Source organism: Callithrix jacchus, chromosome 1, assembly GCF_049354715.1.
Source record: "Callithrix jacchus isolate 240 chromosome 1, calJac240_pri, whole genome shotgun sequence".
Classification (NCBI taxonomy): Eukaryota; Metazoa; Chordata; class Mammalia; order Primates; family Cebidae; genus Callithrix; species Callithrix jacchus.
The window spans coordinates 73,634,598-73,651,892 of record NC_133502.1 but is presented as its reverse complement, the minus strand read 5'-3'; the positions used below and the strand labels follow the sequence as shown (position 1 = coordinate 73,651,892).

Genomic DNA, 17,295 nt, shown 5'->3' with positions numbered 1-17,295 from the left:
TGCCCCCAGCTGAAGGGCGCAGGCTGTGGGGGTGGGGGCCTGGAGTGCACAGTGCTCCGTTCCCCACCAGGCTGAGACAAGCCTATTCTCTGCCTTCCCTTTGAAATTCTACATTGCAAGCAGGCGATTCTCTGCTCAATTTAGCCTGGCTGTGGTATCGCCAGAACCCCAGCGGGTTTCCCATTTCTACATCCTGTCCTACACAGTGTTCTAAAGCATTCTAAAAAAAAAAAAAAACGCCTGTTCCTCAGCTTTGGGTTTGCAAGGAGAGACCCCTAGAAGCTCTAGGACTTGCAGCATCGTGTGCTCGCAAATTTGAAAGAGTTTTTAAGAATTTGATGTGGACATATAAATTGCACAAATGGGCTGTGTGTGTGGGCGTGCACACCCCTCTTATGTGGCTTCTTTTGAAAGGATTTCCAAGCTTTCTTTCCAAATGTTAATGCTGCTGTGTTCACTTCTCCCAGGCGCCAGCATTCAGGTTTAAAAAATGGATTTGCACTGTTTTATTCATTTGTTTAGACAGGTCTTTTGTTGCACACTTACACTACACATGAGCACCTCTTAAATATAAAAATTCAGTCCACCCCAATCCTGCCTTTTCTTTTTTCAGGCCTCCAGGAAAAAAATGCTGCTGAGATCATCCAGGACTCAAATTAGGTAAGGGGTAGAAGGACTCTCAGCTTTCCATCTAAAATATATCTAAATTTCTTTATTAGGTGATGATATTTGAGGCTTCTTCCAAGAACTCTGAACTAATCTTAGGTGGCATCAGAGAGTGTGAACATTATTGCTGAGACGTGAAATGTAATGCAAACCCTTAAACCCACAGTGGTTCCTGCCACGTGGTACCTCCCTGTTCACCAAGCCTGCAGCAGCCTCCCCTGTAACGCTGGTGACTACTTTGTGGCCGTTCAAGGAGAGGACCAGCCCTTGTCCACCATCACATCCTGACACATCCTGACACATTAATGTGTCACATTAATGACACATTAATGCCTCATCCCAAGCAGTGGGGAAGCAGGAAGGTCATGCCTCTTGATGGCAGAGAAGAGTGAGTGTATTCTTTAAGGTCCAGCAGAGAAACGGAACCAGTGAATGTGTAAATATAGAGAAAGAAAAACTGGCTCTCACGAGTAAGGATGCTGGCAGGTCCCCAGATTTGTTATTTTCAAGGTGGAAATTCCTTCAAACTTCCAATTTGAAGCCTGGCAAGCTTGAGACTCAAGAAAGCTGATGTTCAATTTGAGTCTGAAGACAGGAGAAGACCAATGTCTCAGCTCATGCAGTTGGGTGGACGTTCCCTCTTACTCAGCCTTTTTGCTCTCTTTAGGACCTCTGTGGACTGGATGAGGTCTCCTCCTTGGAGACGCTCCCTGATTTACTAAGTCCACCAATTCAAATGCCAGTCATATCCAGAAACACCCTCACACACGCCCAGAATAAAGTTTGGCCAAATATCTGGGCACCCTGTGGCCCAGTCAATTTGAAACATTAACCATTATGCTAGGTAGGTGAGAGGTCACAGGATGCCCCCCAGATGCAACGCCCTGGGCAGGAAGGTGGGGTTCACTGGACATCTGAGGGGCAGCTGAACCTACAGGTGCTGCAGACTCTGCTAAGGGGACAGCTTCACCTGCCAAAGCTCCTTGCCCCAGACAGTTTCTGAGAGCTGCAGCCGTAACACCATGGTCACCTCACCCCAGCACAGCCACATGCAGTCAAATTTTCTGGACCATTCCCTCAAGACCACCCAGGAGCTGGTATGACCAGGCACTGCCTGTCATTTCCACCTGATGTAGCTGCGGTTCAAGGCAGTGTTGGCTCATGGGGCTCAGCCACACCTTGGAGGTCAGAGATCAGCTCCAGCAGCCACCTGGCCTCCTGCCATCCACATGCCAGGGTAGTTGTCTCTGTGTAACCCACGTGCTCAGCAGCCACTTCTCCAAATATGCCGGTCTTTGAGGAACACAAAACACTGATGGCCCGGATTGGGCTTGGGAGACATCTCTGCAACGCTGCATAAATGTGTTTCAGCCTCTTACAGGATTTGGATGATTTGAAGTTCATAATCTTTTCTCCCTAGTTTTTTTCTCCGCGCTAACTTCTCAGGGTCCTTCTCTACCTTTCCTCTAGACCCAGAGGAAGTCAGCACTCCAGGCCATGTGAGGCTTCAACCCCTTATCCAGCTGTGGAGCAGAATGTACCCTGCAAAGGGAAGTTTGTAATCCGGAAGGTCCCATGGCTTCCCCAGGCTTGAGAAGCTTCATGTCCAGTGGAGATGGTTGAGACAGGTAGTGAGGGGTCTCCTTCAGGCTTTGTGTGCAGAGAAAGCCTCTCATCCACCAGGATGGGCAGTCAGACGGGTACATCATCTGCAGCAAACCTACAAGAAAGCATCTGGCTCCTGCAGCACACACAGGAGTCTGCATAGTGAGTCTGGGTGCAGGCAGGCCTGGGGGCTGCGGTGCTGAGCCCAGCCTCCATTCCCCTCCTATAGCCGGGCTCCTGGAGGTGGGGGCACTGTCCTCCCGCACAGCAGTCCCAGGATATGTGTTGATTTCCAACCCTATTATCTGGAGGGTTTTGTATCTGCTTTCTCTGTGGGTGTTTCTCCTCAGCATTAGAGACAAAAAAAACAAAAGTAGCCATACCTTGTGGCTGGAAAGAGGCAGAGATTGTCAAGCCTGGCCCTGGGTTCCCCACCTGGGACTCCATAGCCTCCACATCCCCAGTCCTTCTCCTCACCCCACCATCTCTTCCTCATTCTACCTTCCCGACCCCATATCCCCCTTCCTCCCCAACCCCATATGCCCCCTCCTCCCCACTCCATCTCACCCCCGCTACCTCCCCATCTCCCTGCTCCCAGCCCTCCTCCCTGGCTCCATCTCCCTTATCCCACCCTGCACCTGGAGAGGATGGTTGCTCTGTGCCCACACCTTACACCTGGGGAGGGGATCCCTGGCTGTTGCCAGGCCAGCCTTGCCCACGCTCGGAAAGGGGGTACTCCAGCATGTTATCTGCAGCTGCCTGGATGTGTCTACTATCTGTGGTCCATTACCCTAGTGAGAGGGCCCCCCAGCTTCTGCAGTGACAGCCCCTGACTGCCCCCCCAGGTGAAGCCCTCCCTCCTGCCAGGGCTACAGCTCCCTCAAAGCATAGAACTGTCCCTCCTCATGTCTGTACTGCAGCCCCAGACCCGAAACCAACCTTGAAGTTCCTCCCCGGGTCAGCTCCTCCTCACTGCTGACCACCATCCCAGGAGCACTGGCCACTTTCCTGAGGCCAAGCCCCAACTTCACCTTGCCACTGAGAGTTGCTTGCCCAAAACAGAGAGTGGTCAGCCTCCAGGACAAATTTCAGTTCCCAGCCTGGAAGATAAACAAACAGGGGCTCCTTGAAATGTTTAAGGGAGTTTATCCAGATGAAAAACAAACTCAACTCCAAACTTCACTGAGCACCTCTGATGAGCCCCAGTGCCAGAAAGGAGCAGAAGTGTGTTCAAGACCACAGCTTGAACACACTTAAAGGGCACCAGGCTCCAGATTCCTGCATCCAGGTATCTGTTAACACTTTCCAACAAAGCAACAGGTCCCCATAAGGTTCAAACTCAGGTCTGCAGCTCCAGCAAGCAGGGAACCCCTCATTTGGCAGGATATGCTCAATGTGACCGAATGGATGAACTTCTTTCTCTGGATCATCCAGGGACGGCCCCACACATTTGTGGATTTAGCTTCCAGACTCCTGCCGTCCTACCCTCATGCATGGCTGATGATCTAAAGTACTGATTAATATTTCTTTAAAGTCAGATTTCTCAGCACATGTCAGGGTGGAAATTCTATCCGTCCTCCATATGCCAGGCATCATTCCACAGCAGCTGGATGGGGAGGAAAGCTTAATCTCTCAGAACCTGCATAATATCTTTATAAAGGTACAGCTGAGTGAATGTCATAAAAATGTTCAGTTGTGGGTGCTGAGATGTCAGATGCCTTGCATGCTTCCTCAACGCCAGGACACACTCCAGGGAAATCCCGGGTGCACTTGAGGCCACATGACACACAGAGAATGCAGGCAGTAATGCCTTGCCTTGGAAGGATGAAGCATTTACAATCTTGATCCTGGAAAAAAAAATTTTAAAACGACCGCCTTGAGAATGTGATGGATACTGCCCCTAAACCTGATGGTAAGCCAAGATTTACTTAGAGCTCAGGAAAGTCACTTGAATGATGGGGCTTTTGTTGGTCCCTTCATTTCTCTGAATAACTATGGAACTCATAGATCTGTGTTTCCCCACAAGGATTGTCTAACCCTGCCATTTGTTTTTTCTTTGTTATTTCTGCAGAGGCAGAGCTGACTGCTGCCTTAAACACTTTTGACAAATATCCCTGGAGCTAAAACCAGCAGCACAAAAGCCACATCCAGGAACCGAGCTCCTGCTGCCTGCTTGGGGAACCATCAGGTCATTTCGCTCCCTGAATTCCTGCCATGCACTGGTTTCATGCATTGTTCTTTGCACACGTATGAGATGGGGTTATGCTCAGGCACATGGGCAATCAGCACCCACTAGATATGACAGGTGAATCTATTATCTGCTCCACATAACATATTCCCCAACACTCCTCACTTAAAGCAACAATAATCTTTTATCACCTCTCACGGGTCCTGTGGGTCAGAAACTCGGACAGGGAGTGAGTGGCAGGGTGGCCTGTCTTTGCTCCATGGTGTCTGGACCCTCCACTGGGATACTGGAAGCAGAGACAGGGACCATCTGAAGGATGTTTCCTTATAGATCTGGTTGTTCATGCTGGTTGGCAGTTTTTAGCTAGAACACCCACACGTGGCCTCCCTTTGTAGCCTGGGCTTCCTCAGAAGATAGTGGCTGGGTTTTAAGAGCAAGTATCCTAAGAGTGAGAGAGACAAGAGGCCAAAGCAGAAACTGTAATGACTTTGATGATCTGGTTGCAAAAGGCACACATGACCACCTCTGCCATATACCATTGATTTAAACAATTACAAAGGCCTGCCTAGGTCCAAAAAGAGGGAACACAGCCCTCGCCCTCCCCCCCACCTGGTGGAGGATGGTCTATAGGCAGGTCTGATCATCTTTGGAAAATGCAATCTACCCCAATGGCAGACAAGCAGAGCGGACTGTCCAATCCATCTCCTGCAATCAACACTATTCCGCTGTGGTGTCTGTCGGTTGTGCTTAACATCTCTCCAAAGCCCAGTTCTATGTCAAGACAGTCTCTGTGATTCTACTCAGTAAAGAGTGCTGAGTGGCCTGAGTCCTCTCTTGGGATTGCTTTTGTGATTCTCTAAGATAAATATCCAGAATTTTAAAAAGGAAGAAAAATAGCTAGTGCCTTCAAGATCTCCCTTCACTGAATCATTACCAATTGAGCTAAAGACCACTGATAGTGATTTGGAATTCCTCTGAGCTGACGGCAGGCACTGTGGTGAGTAATTGCTGGCATATTGTTTTACTATGTTCAAGGTCTGAGCAGTGGAAATGGCTCATCACAAAGATGCATCACCCACGGAGAGGCCACACTGCACAACGGCCTGCCTGGGGCAGCTACCTCCGCAGCCAATGGGAGCTCAACCTGGAGCTGAGCTGCTCCCAATGACCAGCCCCCCTGTTTCTCCAGACACTCTGATGGTCACTGTCTCAGTGGGGCATGTACCAGGTATGGGGTAAGTGGGCCGCTGTGATCTCAGCCCCAGGTCATGCCTCTGCAATGCTTCATGCATGATGGGCATGGCCCAACCAATCCAAAAAACCAGGCCCTGGGTGATGAGGCTTTTCTGTCTACCCACTAATTACAGTTTTTAGTGAGCCGTGTCTGGCCACAATTCCAAAATTCCATTCTGACAGCCTACACCATGTTCTCCAGCAAGGGAGTCCTTTAGTACGCATCAGTGTGCGGGATCAAGTAACACAGACAGATAGATCAAGGCCGTTGACAGTCTTTAATGAAGTGGCGGGGGCCAGAGCTGGGCGGGCTCCTCTCCAGGCATTTGTTTTGCATCATGCAGACCACGCTAGAGACTCAGTCGGTGGATCACAGAGGCATAACCCTGGGCATGCAAACACTCAAATAATCTGACTCTCTTGGTTCTACAGAAGCAAACAGCACAGTGCGAGGGAGGATTTATGACTTCTTTCCGGCAGATTCTTATTTGCCTTGAAGAATCCAACAGAGGGCCGCTGCCTGGCAGAACCCACACGCTGCCAAGCATTAATCAACTCTGCAGAAAACCCACCAAGGACATTGTGTTGCAAGGGGACAGCTTTGAACTCCAGCTGCCACAGCTGGGGGAACATTTGATAGTGGAAAGCAATAAACAGCAGTGGGGGAAGGTCATCTGGCTGAGAATATTTAGGAACGTTCCCCTACAGGCAGTAACACAAAACACATTTACATCTGATTGTCTCTCTTCCTGAATGATCAGTTTCTGCCTGATGCTGACTAGAAACAGAAATATAGGCAAGCAGAATCCAGAACCCGAGGGTGGGGTGAAACACTCTGTTTTTTAAAAGACTTTGAACAACAAAAGAGAGACAAAGAATTCCCCATAGCTATTCTGCCAGGAAGTGTCCCACCAGTGCAGCTGCAGAAGAAAAACCATCCAGGGCTCAAGACCAAGGAGGGAGGTTGTCAGGGCCTGAACTTCCCTTGCCTTACTGATGCTCTCAGGGCTGGGGGAATGCTGAGGTCATCCAGAGGTGACTGGGTTGAACTCTCTGTGCACACGTTAAGTCAGTGAACTGCACTATACCATTTCTACCAGGTGGTACTGGCTTTTTTTCTCTGGCCATACTGCTTTCTTGGTGGAGGCTTTATAAAACCACCCCTTCCTAAATCCAATGCACTAAATGTTGCAAGGGGTGTAAACGTAAAGATCCGCCCTCCGTCATCCACAGGAGCAATCCATAGAGCAGAAGGAGGTGCATATACTTGTGACTAGTGTTCTAACACAGGTAGAAACACAGCGCAGAAGAAACTTGCAGAGAAGAAAATAAATCCCACAGGGGTCAGACAAGGCCACACAATTCTGTGCCAAATGCCACATGGTCCCTGATCCTAGAATGCTGGACTCATCAAGACCTTATAGATATCTATCGGTGACAATGTTTTCTCTTTTTGTTTTTTGTTGTTTGTTTGTTTCAGACAGAGTCTCACCCTGTTGCCAGGCTGGAGTGCAGTGGCACCATCTGGGCTCACTGCTGCAACTGCCACCTCCCAGGTTCAAGCAATTCTCCTGCCTCAGCCTTCCTAGTAGCTGAAATGACAGGCACATGCCACCACCCCCAGGTAATTTTTGTATTTTTATTAAACAGGGTTTCACCATGTTGGCCAGGATGGTCTTGATAGCTTGACCTTGTGATCTGCCCACCTCAGTCTCCCGAAGTGCTGGGATTACAGGTGTGAGCCACTGTGCCTGGCCACAGTGTTTCCTCTTAACATTAGTATTTAGTGGTATCATTGTCAAATATTCTAACCTTGGAAGACCCATAAGCTACCTGACCAAGGGCATTTGAAGGCACATTTGATGACCAGGCTGCTTCACTCAGAGGAAGCCCCTGCACAAGGGTGCATCTCCTCACTTGGGCTTCCAGTGGGTTCTGACTCAATGAAGAGCACCGGGTCAGGACTGAGACATGGTCACATTGATGCCAAAGGGATGCCATGCCACCCTGACACTGCCATGCAGACTCAAGTCCAGTTCTCTGCTTAAGGATCAGTTCTTCACAAGTGAGTCTCACTTCAGACACCAGTCACAAGCTCAGGCTCCCCAGATCACCTACACTTCTACCCAGCCAATAACAAATTCCAGGGTTCCCATCAAGTTTAATCACATGCTGGAATGACTCACAGAAGTCGGGAGAGCTCTAGAATCACAATTATATGGGATACATCTTTGGAGCATGCAGGTGACAGACACAGAGGGTGAGATTTAGGAGGGTTCCAAATATGAAGCTTTCATGAGCTCAGAATGTATCACTCTCCTGGCACATGGACGTTTGACCAACCAGGGACGTTCACCTGAGCTTCAGGTGTCCAGATTGCCTATTGGGGTCTCACTCCGTAGGCATGATTGATTAAACAGCCATGTGATTAAACTCAATCTCCAGCCATGATCTCCAGCCTCATCCCCTCCCCGCGGCCAGACCGATAGGGGCTCAGAGCCCTAACCTTTCAGTCACATGTTGGTGTTTCTGGTGTGGTCACAGGGACCTACCATGAGTAACAAAGGCATCCTATCGCTCGGGAAATTCCGAGGACTTAGACGGTCCTTCCCGTGAACTGGAGACAAAGGCAAGCCAAATGGTCTATTGTGCAACAAAGTCCGAGCCTCCAACTCAGGTCTCTCACTTGAAAGTCTTCTCTCACTACCACGGCTCTTCACTCTCCTGAGACCAAGAAGGAAGAATGCAGTTGGGGTGTCCCAGGCTCCCCCGGAACCCACCCATCTTCAGACTCCCCAGCAATCCAGACACCTTCGTCTGTAGTGTCACCCCATTCTCTGGGTTCCTTACTTTTTCATAGTCATGACCTGAGCTTCTCTGTCACTCCTCAAAGCCAGACTTGTGGCTTCCTAAACAACTGTGCTGGACTCATGCACCTCAGTTTCCAAAACTGGGTTTTGTTTCTGAAGCATTTTTTTCTTTTTTTGAGACAGAGTCTCACTCTGTCACCAGGTGCCAGGCTGGAGTGCAGTGGCACGATATCGGCTCACTGTAATCTCTGCCTCCTGGGTTCAAGCAATTCTCCTGCCTCAGCCTCCTGAGTAGCTGGGAACACAGGTCATGCCACCACGCCCAGCTAATTTTTGTAATTTTAGTAGATACAGGGTTTCACTATGTTGGCCAGGATGGTCTCCATCTCTTGACCTCGTGATCTGCCCGCCTTGGCCTCCCAAAGTACTGGGATTACAGGCGTGAGCCACCACTCGCAGCCTTTTGACAAGCCACTCCCCTTCCACTCCTTCTCTGGTGCTGACTCACAGAGCCCCTGCCTTAGTCACCTGCGGTCCCGCGGTCAGCCATGACTTCACTCACTTAACGCATTTGTCACTTTCCCTTCTCAGTCTTTCTTCCTGGAAAGGCTTTCTCTGGTCATCTGAGTCCCAGTCAGTCTCCCAATGCTTTCTCAGCTGCTTTTTACCTCTTGGTGAATTTCGCGACCTCCCTCACCCTGCCGCTGAAGCAGGTGTTCTCCTTGCTCACATGGCAGTCTGCTTTCACAATCTGGACTTGACATCACAGTATTGAGCTGTACACATTAACTTCTGCCAGCATGGGTCCAGTCTTGTAAGAGTTGGGTTGTATTTTCACATGTGCTGACAGTCTCAGCTCTTAGGGAAGTAGCTCCCAAACTGATGGTGCCCAGGAGTGATTCTCAGTGAATTTGCAGCTGGTTTTACGTGGTGGACCATCTCGTTTTTCATTCTGATAAAATTCTTGGCTTTTCTTGAACTCTGTTAATATTTCTGCCTAAAAATAAATGCAAAGTAACCAAATTTATGATCATCTCCAAAAAATAAAATACAATAAAAACTTGGCTTTTCCTCTAAGATTTAACATGAGGTTTGAGTTATGTGTCTTTTTCAAGTCTCTATTGATGGAGATATTCATTAATCTATTCTCAATTTCCTGTGATCCTGTCTTTTCCACAGTTAAACATCTCCAATGACAAGGAAACAGAACTTCAGCATGCGAATGAGATAACCAGGGGCTCTGACCGAGTAGAATTGAAGACATGACTGTAAGCTTAGTCAGTATTTTCTTCTAATGGCACCAAGTAGCCCAGAGTATTACCTGTGCACGTCTCATCATCCAGGTCAGGATAAAAGGACATCTCTGGAGTGTCAAGTTTCTCTTAATATTCACTTGGGTGGATGTTTAAGCTCATTTTATTTATTTATTTTTGATACCTACTTGTCTTCTAGAAACATTTTTTAAATTTATTTTATCTCAAGGATCTTTGACATGAAATAGGAAAAAAAAATGTGCCAACATCTTGAGTGAGTCACTATCAACGAGACATGAGATATTGCTTTATAAATTCTCCACTGGGGGGTTGCATCAGAGCCAGCTTCTGCTACCAGGGCACACACCGTAGTGCGTCCATCTGGTAAGCCGGGTATCTGTGACACACAGCAAGCCTGGGAAATGTTCACCTGCCCTGTTTCACAGGCTAAACACAGTGGTACTGTATTCTAGGCTCACAGGAACCTACAGCATCACCATAGCCACACTACTTTTTGGAAAAGGTGATACTCAAACTATCTGCACTTACCTCCTACACTTCCTTCTAGAAAGCCCATACCCTGAGAACAGTTGCAGACCACTAATTACTCTGGTCAATGCACTGCCTTTTTAATTGAAAATGATGCAGAAAACTTGCATTTTAACACTTGTTACTGAAAGTAACTCAAAAATATGTCACTGAAAGAGTATACTGAGTGTCAGCACATCTGTAAACCCGCAAAGACTTCCCAGAAGCTCCTGGAATCCTCATTGAAATAACAAGTCCCAATTTTGTGATTCTAACACCACCAGATGGGATCCAGGTAGGTGTGCAAGACCTTGGATGTCCCTGGAAGTTCTTCTTCATGCTTAATAAATCCCTTGGGCCACCTTTCTCGTCGCCATTCACTTCTTTCCAAAAAATTAGGGGAACACCGCAGGACGTCTCTATTCACATGGGTTCTAGGTGGCTGGTTTGTGCTGTCTGCGCTGCTGGGATCAGAGCTGTGCCTTGAGGTGTCCCTGAATAGTCAAAGTACCACATGCACAGGAAGGAGGCTTGAGCTTTGCTTTGGTTATAGGGTATAAGCATAAGGTCTACTCAGAATTTAGAAGTTATATCTCTTTTCTTACTCCCAGTGATGTGTGAAATGTGACCTGGATTATAATCCAGATTCTTCCAGTAACTTGTGGTGAGAAAGATCTCCAATGAGCTGTGTATTTCTCTGTCTCAGTTTGCTTATCCATTAAATGGGTTTAAGAAGAATGCCTACTGCACAGCGCAGCTGTGTGATTAAGGGGGATAATTATAAAACTGCTTGCCTCAGTGTAAAGACAAAGAAACAATAACTATTGATAGAGACAGTATGTATTCTTTAATGCTTGTTTCCCAGTGAAAACAACTGGCCTCTTTTCCAATCATTTTGGCAGCCGACCCCAAATACACCAAAGCAAACACTGAAATGGATGGAATAGAGACATGAAAGCAATGAGTTCTGGGGTCAAAAGTGCTATTGCACACGGGGTGAGGACAGACAGCTCTCCAGCCACAGGGAGCCTTGGGAGCTGCCACGGTCCCCCAGGAGCTAGGAGTGCAATTGGCCTCTCTCTCCTCGGTGCTGTATCACCTGGGCAGCACCAGATGTAGACTAGGACTAGGGACCCGTGGGCCCTTCTGAAAAGAAGATTTAGCCATCTTTGACCTATTTTTAATATAAGAAAACCCCAATAGCCACGTGGCATTGCTCAACTGTGGCCACAGCATGAGCAAAGCCCGCATCCATCCACTGCATCTAGGAAGTGCTCTTGCATGGCCTTTCCGGTCCTCGGGCTCCTGTGCTCTCACTCGTGATTGCCTCATCCACTCGGTGACCCACAAAGAACTTGATGCTGGTCAGCTGGGGCTCCTCATTCTGAACCATCATGCCAAACACCAGCAGTCTTATGACTGCCTCAGAGGGGACAACCTCCTGGACAGGTTGGTGACATTCTACAAGTTCACTGACTGTCTTCATTTGGGCACAACCTTTTCTGTGATGCAAACCGGGCATGAACTTAAAAGAATATTGACTTCAAAGCCACTGCTATGCACCTTTCCCCAGGGACCTAACCCCCTTGGAGTGTCCCATGCTTACCTCGTGTCCCAAAACATGATGCAACCCATGGGAAATCAAATCACTTGCCAGTCACATGAAGATCCCCTTGCTATTCAGCCAGCACAAAGGTCTTCGTGCTGGTCAATACAGCTGCAGGATTCTAGCTTTCCAAGAAGAAGCAAGTAGATGGGAGCAAACACTGAAAGTGGAAACAGGCAGAAGCTTGTTGTGAGTATTTTCACACAGGGAAGATGGGGCTGGAGTGTTTAGGATGCCAAGGTAAGCAGACACACAAGCAGCCTGCTCATGCATGCACTGTTCACTTCATCAGCGCTCCAGGGAGAGGGAAAGGGGAGCTGGGCCCTGGGCCAGGGAACCAGAGCCGAGTTTCCATCACTCACATGGAGCCAGCTCAACTCAGAGCTCCAACTGCAGACAGCTTACCAGGACAGCCCAACCTCAGGGTAGCAGAGATGCTGAATGGTGAGAAGCAGGCAGAAAGGGAGAGCAGAGACATTCATCAGCTTAAAGGGAAATCCATGACCCCCATCTTCCTGGATCATCTTTTCCAAAACTTAAAAACAATGCAACACAAACCCTGGGGTTACAAATATTTCAGGAATCTGTATTTGATTTCCTCCACTTTTGTAAAGCAACATCAAAGTACTGAAATTGACCTTCCTACTCCTCCCAGAATAGGGTGTATGCCTCACCATATAGAGGCAGAGCCAAACTGAGAATGAAAAACAGCATCCCATCATCTAGTCTTGCCCAGCAACTTTATCCCAAGCTCACTGAGATACTGTCCCCAGAGCTGCAGTCAGGGAGACTCCTCCAGTTTCACAAACACACCCTCTTATAATTTCCAGCTCTTTGGAGTAGCAACTTGAACAAATTGAAAATGGCACATGAAACATCTCTGTGCCTTTCAAAGGGAGGGGGCATCTCTAATGAGCTTTTGAAATGAAGCACAGCATCGCCCAATGGAAAGAAATGACCACCCAGGCTTGCAGATGAGGCTCTGCGATCAAGCGTGGATACTAATTCCCGATTCCAATTCTCAGGAGTCAGGAGACCTACAAATGCCCTCAGGGCATCCAGACAGAGGCAGAGTGCTGCTGGATTGGAAGCAAAGGACCTGGTCTCTAATTCTAGTCCAACTTATTTCCTTCTTCCCCCAGGTCCATGACTCTGGCTTTGAGACAGCTGCTTTCCCAATTGTTGTTCAAATGGGAAACCCACCCTAACTGAGCTTCCCACCTCAGACCAAACTGGAAGGAACCCTTGCCAAATCCTTCAGTGGCCGCAGGGATGAGAGTCCTACGCAAATATGAAACATGGCATGCAGTCTCACAGAAGAACATGTTCTCACCAAGGATCGTTACAGAGAGCTGCCTTGTTCAAAGGCCCAAAACGGCTTTGGCAAAGGGGATCTCTCTTTCCATATTTGGCCAGAAACATGAGTTGACAGCAAATGTTATGATTTTGAAATATGTGGTGTATTATTTTTGCGAGATAGTCTATCTCTGGTGGTATGTTCCACCGCTGATATCAAATACTGTTAAATGTTGAAGTCAGAAGATTTTAAACCAAAATAGGAGATAGCAATTAAGTAATGCTGTGCCCAGTCTGTTGCTGCTGGAGGCTGGTGCATTATCACAGGTTAAAGGGCAAGTGGGGGATTTGTAACATATTAGTCATAAGGTTAACCCACCAGGCTCACGTGGGAAAAGAAAAAAGGAAAAGGCTGTAGGATTGGGATGTCTCTCTCCCCTGTCTGGAGATGTTATAAGTGGATCTGGCTCTAAGAAATAACTTCTTGTTTTAGGACATTCTAGGAGTCACCTTGGCAGGTGAGTGGAGATTTGAAGAGAAGAAAGATAGAATTTTGTGCACTCTTTGATATATTTTTTGACCATGTCTGAATTTTAAATGCCCCCAGTGAGACTGGTGCTTTGGAAGTTCATTTTCTTTTAAGATGAGGATATTGAAAGAAATTCACAGGCACAATTTTCTCAAGTCAAAAATATAACCTGGTGAGTAGCAACTAGATGGGAGAAAAGTGGGATGAACAGAGAGTGACCTTCACAGTGCTGAGACCTGACCTCACCTGCACTCCACACTCTGTGGGGCAGCTCTGGGCTGCACTCCTGCCTGCTTGCCACTGAGGCATGGCCAGCAGCTGCAGAAGGCAAAAGCTGCCTGCAAAATGAAAGACCCACTGTGACAATGTGGCTCTGTCATTTTGCAGACACTTTTTGACACAGAAAAAGCTCTGGCTGCAGATTTAATGTGACAAGCCAGAGGCCTGCAGGGTCAGCACCACCTCTACTCCTGTCTGGTCTACGTAGTCATGGGGGCTGGGTCTATGACAGGTGACTATGGCTGTCTATCACAGGTGACTCTTCATAAGAGCATCTGTCAGGAGGACAGTGTGGACCTTGCTAGACTGACATCTGGTCAAGGGTCTCCATGCTGGAGGAGGAATCATACTTTCTTTTTGGGTGGGTTTTTCTTTGTTTCTAGATCAATAGATATTACAAAGAGTTTTGGAAAATCCTAACATACCTTTGGACTTTTGGACAAATAAAGTTCTCTCCCTATAAGTCAGCATAGAACAAAGAAAGCAGTAAGGAAGGCTTGAGTTTCCACAGTTGGATTCAGACTTCAAGGTGAAATGCAAGTAGGTCATTTACCTAAGTATAAATATATGATCTCAGTGTTGGCCAAAAATGGGCAAAACTTCCTTAGGAAGCAAGGGTGAGAAAAATGGGATCCAAGAGCTAATCCAGGAACCCAGAATTCAGCCCAGGATTGCAGGGGAATTTTGAAAATAAATGGACTTCTGAAGGCTTCAGGTCCTGACCAGATTGAAATCCCTGAGGACTGTGGCTGCAGAGTAGCACAAACAATGATGAGATGGCACAGGGTAGGTCACTGGCAGAAGCCAACTGATATTTGTTTCTTTACAATGTAGATTATCAAGATTGGGAGCAGAGATTCTCAAGCTTGGCTCCCACCAGAATTCCCCGGGCATCTCTGAAAGGTCTTCATGGCCAGGTGTCCTGTCAGACCCATGAAGCCAGAATACGGAGGAGCCCAGGCATTAGGCCTACTCTTCTCACCCACAGTGAGATTTCACAGGGATAAAACAATCTGTGCATGTATAAGCAGGTTAACTCTCTTCAGGTTAAACCAAACCTAGAGGAAGCAAATGACAGATATTTCCTGATCTCCAACCCCCAGGCACTTTTCTTCAGAAGATAATGAGTCATTGCCGAGCAAGTAGCACTTTATTCTCCACTCACCTTCCCACGGGGACACAGATGCAGTCAGCCCTGTCCTCCTGTGCCATGTGGGTGTGGGGTGGGGAGGTGGAGCTCTCTTCTCCCCTGGCCTGCTTCTTTCTCATCTGCTCTATGGAGGACCCTATGTCCTCAGACATGTATGAAAGATGCTCCTGAGAACAATTCCAGGCTGCACAAAACAAATTCAACAGCTGAAACAAGGTTCTGTCCTCATGCTCAGAGGGCATGCACTTAATCCAGCATCTACACCTCTGCTCCATGCTTTCCAGGGAGCCCACACATGAACTCCACAACAAGGGGATGATGAGGGTAGGTAGCCACTTGATCACTTCTGTGCCAGAAAGGAGGCGCTGTGCTTTCACATGGAAGATCCAGAGGAGGTGGGACCCTTGTCCTCCACCACTGACAATTAAAGAAATGCAAAGGAGTAGAGATGGGTGAGTTCTGGGAGTGGGATTTGACGTTGGACCTGCTGACGCCACTCCAGCATTCTCTCCACTGATTCTCAGAGCCACCCTGCAGATAGTGCCCTGGGCCCTGACCTCTGAGAAGGTGCTCCCAAGGGCCCACCAATCTCATCTGAGTGGACACACTTTTCGGGAGTTTACAGACTCCTTATCTGCCTGGGCTGCTTTTCCATAGGGCCATGCATGAAAAAGGTCAACCCTGATGGTGGGGTTTGCCATGGGATTAATCCAAATAACGAAATAAGTGTCCTGAAGTCATGAGACCTGGCCTGTAGTCAGGAGGCTGAGATTCAAATCCCGATTCAGGACATGACAGCCTTTTAAATCTCAGGCGAATAGAGACCTGGGCCTGCATGTCCCAAAGACCCTGGGGGCTGCTCAGAGGAGTTAGCACCCTAGAGGATGATCCTTGTCAGGGATCCTCTGGCAGACCTGATACCTGGAGCCTGCCTCTCCCATACCACACACCTGCACTTTGCCTCCCATCAGCTCTCTGTCCCTGACAACCACCTTCTAGTCAAGCCCCTGGCACCTTCCTGGCCTGGCTAGGACTCCACCAGAACCCCCAGCTCAGGCAGATCCTTGCATGTGGAAACTTCCCTTTCTATCCCTCCTTAACTTCTGAGTGGCAGTCCCGAGTCCCACCCCTAGAAAGTGATGTAGCAGGTTGCTTTGCACTATGGTGCCAATGACACACCAGAGATTAGAGTTGCAGAGGACCACAGCTGTCAAATGGGCCCTTTCCAGTTACAGCTGAGGAAACTGAGGCCTACACACAAAGGGCCCTGTCCCTAGTCATGCATCCAGGTGGAGCCAGAAGAACCTCTTCAAGGAGCTCTCAAATCTCAGACTCCCATTCCTTCTATAAACAAGCCCACCAGCTGGTGCAGCCTCTTTACCCAGCCTCCCACCCAAATACAGAATGGTGAGCTGTGGATTCTGCAGCACTGTTTCCACCAAGACAGAGAAAGACATCTTTCCCCTCTGCAGCCTCCATGTCAGGAGAGGAAGCCAGACTCAGCATCTGGGTTCCTGCTACCAGCTGGGGAAATCCTGTGCAGAATGTACATGAAAACTCGAGAGGCCCGGAGGAGCTGGCCCTGGTTTCATTCCGAACCCCTTACAGGGCCTGATGAGTGTATGGACCTTTTGGGACCCATCTGCATGGGCAGCATTTGCTGTGCAAACAGCAGAGCAGCCTTGCCCATTTCCAAGCATGTGGTGCACACGTGTTTACTGGCAGGGGTGTCTGCACATGGCCTACTGAATAAACACATCTTAAGACTTAAAAAAAAAAAAAAAAAAAAAACTGGAAACCATCATTAATAATCTGATTTTTATTTTTATAGGGCTTTGGCCCCAAAGGTATCAGTCTTCCCTATTATCACATTTCAGTCCAGCTTGCAGCTCACACTTGACACAGTGTTTAATCTTGGCACATCAAAGGGAGGGCTCTGCTACATTTGTTGCTATTGTTACTGGGGCCTGAATCCATCTGCACTCCACGTAGAAACCTACTGCTCCAGACAGAGGAATTCCACCCACTTCCCACCTCAAGGCTCTCAGATACTTCAAAGCGATTTCCTTAAATAAATAAATAAATAGAGAAAAGGGAAGAGAACAAGGGTAAAGTTTTTGCTGTTGTTTGTTTTCCAAAATGTTTCACTTCA

At 48.1% G+C, this 17,295-nt stretch overlaps 2 long non-coding RNA genes across 2 annotated transcripts; one reads left to right on the top strand and one right to left on the bottom strand.

Moving 5' to 3' along the window:
- Positions 1-491: 491 nt before the first annotated feature.
- On the bottom strand, positions 492-9,142 carry LOC108591610 (uncharacterized). The gene is made up of 3 exons (XR_001911401.5): positions 9,031-9,142; positions 8,245-8,416; positions 492-3,371 (listed from the first exon to the last, which is right to left on the bottom strand). It is a non-coding gene; the product is annotated as an uncharacterized LOC108591610 (long non-coding RNA).
- A 2,832-nt stretch (positions 9,143-11,974) lies between these two features.
- On the top strand, positions 11,975-13,330 carry LOC144579095 (uncharacterized). Its single transcript, XR_013525982.1, has 2 exons — positions 11,975-12,078; positions 13,032-13,330. It is a non-coding gene; the product is annotated as an uncharacterized LOC144579095 (long non-coding RNA).
- Positions 13,331-17,295: the final 3,965 nt, after the last annotated feature.